The sequence below is a fragment of the Miscanthus floridulus genome, chromosome 16 (assembly GCF_019320115.1).
Source record: "Miscanthus floridulus cultivar M001 chromosome 16, ASM1932011v1, whole genome shotgun sequence".
NCBI lineage: Eukaryota > Viridiplantae > Streptophyta > Magnoliopsida > Poales > Poaceae > Miscanthus > Miscanthus floridulus.
Genome location: NC_089595.1, coordinates 104,860,763 through 104,865,329, shown reverse-complemented (window position 1 = coordinate 104,865,329; position 4,567 = coordinate 104,860,763). Strand labels below are relative to the sequence as shown.

Genomic DNA, 4,567 nt, shown 5'->3' with positions numbered 1-4,567 from the left:
CCGAATCCGAACAGAAATATAAAAATAAATGTAATATCGGTGATATCCGTCCGTATCCAATCCGTTTTCATCCCTACTCCCTCTATCCACAAAAGTATACAATTTATGGAACCATGCCGATCTTAAGTTTGACCAAATTTATATTAAATAATATTAGCATATGTGTCTTCAATTTATAAAAATATATTGTATAATTAATATAATGGTACTTATTTTGTCTCGTGAGAGATAGGACCTTTTCATATAATTTTAGTTGAAGTTTAAATTGTTTGGCTCCTCGAAATGTAAGAATTACATTTTTTGTTTGTTGACGAGAGTAGTACAATCATGTATGTTAATTTAACGCTAACTGAAAAGGTTAACATGGCAGCGACAAACAATAAAACGTCACAAAATCCAAAACTTGCAGTTGATCTTTGCTTAGACCTCAATTCTCCGCTCCGGTAACAGCCACACGGGCCAAATATTGCAGTTTTCCACCACACCTGCCTGCACCCATGTTCACCACGGCCCGGCTTATAAAGCGAGGCGACGGACGAGGGGTCCCACCGGCCACGTGAGTGCGAGCTGGCGGCCCGCGGCCGTGTCAGGCGTCATGTGAGGGGCGGGGTCGCCGCGGACGTGGCGACTCCCCGCCCGTCCGCGCGCGGTACGGGTGGCGGTGGAGTCGTGGCCTGCACTGCACGGGAGTCCGGAGGTCAATGCAACGCAAAGCGTCAGGCGTGGCGCCGCGCGGCCGGCTTCGTCTCCGGCTCCACGCCTGCGCTGTGCGCACGTGTACGTGCGGGCCGAGCGCCCATGCCGCGATTCATCGCGCGGCGCCTGCTACGTGCTACCTGGCTCCGCCCGCCCGTCTGCCACGCCGCGTCGAGCTAGAGCAGTCGCGTGTGCAGGCGTGACGCTTTCGCGTCCAAATCATCCAAGCTACTAATGATTGTGAGAACGAAACCAGCGGACATGTCGAGTAGCAGGGGTGACGAATGCTCGAGAAAAATGTTGGAGGCTCTGATGAGTGATGATAAGCAATAAAATAATAATGCTTCTTTTAGCGCCGTTGTGCCGATTTCCTTCGAATTTTTGGTGAGAGCAGGTACACAACGGGTAATGCACTTCGATGACTTTCAGCGAGTGAGTGCTCTGTTTCCTCGCGGAGGGTGACACTGACACAGCACACAGTTTGTTGACAAAAAAAGGAGAGTGATCTGGGGCTGGGGGTTTGGCCACGGTGCTCCGAACTTCGCTTCACGATCTCGATCCGACACGAAGCTCTGGCTCTCCGGTCTCCGCTAGCTTTTCTCCCGACTTAACTTTTGAGCCAACTTACACCTCATTCGTTGCTAATCTCTTGCAGATGCAGCGACTGGCTTGTACGCAGAGTTGTTGTCAAGGTGTTAATGCGGTTTGCACTGTTTCTTCATTAGGTAGTTTTAGTTGGAGGATGTCTGATGTATATTTTTCTCTTCATAGGCATAAATATTCCTTTATAATGTTACTGTACACTATGTAGGCTTGAATTTGCGTACATACAGATGCTGGCACTCATTGATTGATTTTGAAAAGCTTTGATTGAATAAATGTTGTTCTACTCAACCAAAATAATGTCGAGTATATTTCTGCATGGGTACTGGGACCTTTCTTTATTGGATTGAAGGCTCACAAATTGTTGTAAAAAAAAAAGGCTCACAAACCATTTTATCTTGTCTGAGTAGCTGCTGAGTTTTAACTACTGGACACTGCAGCATTGTGTTGTCCATATGGTCTTAGGCCCTTAACACTCTCATCACCAATCTGTGGAGTCCTCGGACTCCCAGAGCTACGGCCCCATCACCCATCTCCAGAGCTAAGGCCTTAACTATTGCACCATCCATATGTGATCTTAATTACAGTACTGACTCCTTTTCTGTTCATTATGTTGTAAATCCTCCATACAAAAAGGTAACTGTTCAAACAACTAGTGGTGTGGTGGATGTAGACTGAATTGAAATTAAATGGATGGAAAGTGCAGGCTTCAGTAATCTTATTTTGCCACCCTTATATTTTCCTGTGAAGCCTGTGCCAAATAGCTATTTTATGTACCTTGTTGTCAGTATTTGGTGAAAACTGAGCTCCCCCAAACTCATTTGACATATCTTCTGCAGCAATCGGGGTTTACTGAGACAATGGGAGCAACTTGGACAAGCTAAGATTGTTTTGACATGCAAGAATCAACAGGAAATGTTAGTCCTTGCTCTCATAATACCTAAGTTTCCATAGAACATGTTTGCTTGGTGGTGATGTGTACATTTGTATTTTACTTTATAAGCATGCTTGTTCCCCTGTGGTCATTATCAGGAACAGGCTAAAGGAAACTGCAGAACATCGAGGTATTCCTACATTTATTGTTGCTGATGCAGGCCGCACACAGGTTAGTTTCATGCTTATGCGGATCTACCTACTTTGATACATAAAACTAACCCTCCTGTCAGCCTTCACAAAAATCAAGAAAACAATATCCTTCTAAATTTCGGATGGTTTAACATATCTAAGTGATTCTTAATTTGAAAATTAGTATTTGATTTATTGTAGTTTGGGTAAAATTTTTTTACTAAAATGATATACTTCAACCATTAGTTCCATGCAAGGTTTTTTCATTCTAGATACTTAACTATTTTTGTGCCTATGTGCCATGTGATGAGTTTATGGTGTGCCATTTCTCTCTTCTATGCACAGGAAATGGGCTGGCACGGACATCAATATTATCAAACATTCCTACTACTATTTAGTGTTTACCTCATCGATTTTTTCCTTGTATAGGTGTTGGCTGGATCCAAAACAGTTCTTGCAATAGGACCAGGTTAGATTCTCAATCAGAAGTTCAGACTTAGTTTTTTTTTTATCTTTGCAGCTATATTTTAAGTTGCAAGTTTGAACTGTATGTTGGAATTCGTGAGTCCCATATATTTCCCTTTGTTTGTCAATGCGACGAGAGTTTTTCATGACCTGAGGATTTTCCTTGAAATTACCTTGTGCAGGGAGGAAAGCTGACATCGATTCAGTTACTGGGAAACTGCGTTTGCTGTGATCTGCATCTCGGAGATGGTCAATCATCTGTTCTTCTGATTTCTTCATATGATTGTTTTACTGTCATGCCAACATATCTGATTATTAACTGGACCTCACATGACCACTAATTTGAGAGCAGCAGCAGCAACAACAACAAAGTCTTTTAGTCCCAAGTAAGTTGGGGTAGGCTAGAGTTGAAACCCAACATGAGCCCTTAGTCACGGTTCAAGCACGTCGATAGCTGCTTTCCAAGCACTTCTATCTAAACAAAGATCTCTAGAAATATCTCAACCCTTTAAATCTCTTTTAATTGCCTCCCTTCATGTCAGCTTCGGTCTTCCTCCACCTCTCCTCACATTGGTATCTCGATTTAGGATTCCACAATGCATTGGTGTCTCTGAATATCACATTTGGACATGGCCAAACCACCTCAATCTATATTGAACAAGCTTTTCTTCAATTGGTGCTACCCCTAGACGGTCACGTATATTATCGTTCCGAACTCGGTCTATCCTTGTGTGACCACAAATCTATCGCAACATACGTATTTCCACAACACTCAGTTGTTGGATATGTCGAGCCCTTTCAAAAATCATAGTAGCAAAAGTACTTGATTATTTAAATCCCATCTTAATACAGCTATCCGAATCACTTAATGTGGATAATTACTGCTAAAACTGGCTTTATGTTTTCTCTCTCTCCAGAGTATTGTCTTTCCACTTGAAGAGCCCCGCGGTCTCGTTTAGCATCGGAAACAGTTGCCTGCTCGGGTTGGTTGTAGCCGTTTGAAGGTTAACCTGACGATTATTCGTGGAAGTTTCCGTTTTTAGGTGGCCCATTTGAAATGCCATTGTTTGTAACCATGTATCCATCTTGTTGTATTTTTATGTCTGAGAAGTATTTGTAGTTTCGGATTAGGTATCATTCCACTCTAAGTAAGGGATACTTGGACCTTGTGCCAAGAGGAAACTTCAAGCATGTCTTAACTCTCGTGTAGAGGGCATGGTAGCCTTTCTTGTCAAACATTCGTAGCATATCAGTTGCATTTCTGTTGGATGTTGTGCGCGCCTTCCCAGTTCCTTCAAAACGGCAGGGCACGCAGGTTTCCTGAACTATCATGAAGTGTTCCCCATGAAGTGTTCCTGCTGATTCTTTCCTCGACCGTGCGAGATTCCACGAACGGGACTCGATGTACCTTCTCAAGTTTGCATGTTGAGAAGCAAAGAACTTGCTTGGATCATACGTTGCGTCGCGAAGAGTCGCATTAAGTTTGTACACACTCCGGTACTAGTTCAGAGCTTGGGAAATATGCCTTTCAAACCAATGAAAACTTGGACAATATGCAGAAGTTTACAACAGCTAGTATGACCGTACGAGTCCTGCTGCATTGGAAGTTCCGCAAGTCAATGTGAATTCGGGCTGGCCCGTGCCAATTTCCAGCCTCTCAAGGCACGGAGCGGCCCAATAAAGGCGAGCAGCTGCAACCAGGCGAAGGCATCCGCGGACCTCAAGGACGCTCCACGCT

General features: G+C 43.7%; 1 long non-coding RNA gene across 2 annotated transcripts; it reads left to right on the top strand.

Moving 5' to 3' along the window:
• The first annotated feature begins 1,346 nt into the window (after positions 1–1,346).
• LOC136512917 (uncharacterized) lies at positions 1,347–4,094 on the top strand. Of its 2 annotated transcripts, none has more exons than XR_010773250.1 (6): positions 1,347–1,388; positions 2,139–2,216; positions 2,332–2,404; positions 2,794–2,833; positions 3,012–3,078; positions 3,747–4,093. It is a non-coding gene; the product is annotated as an uncharacterized lncRNA (long non-coding RNA). The 2 variants fall into 2 exon arrangements; XR_010773251.1 differs by having other exon boundaries at positions 1,354–1,421; positions 3,747–4,094.
• The last annotated feature ends 473 nt before the right edge of the window (positions 4,095–4,567 follow it).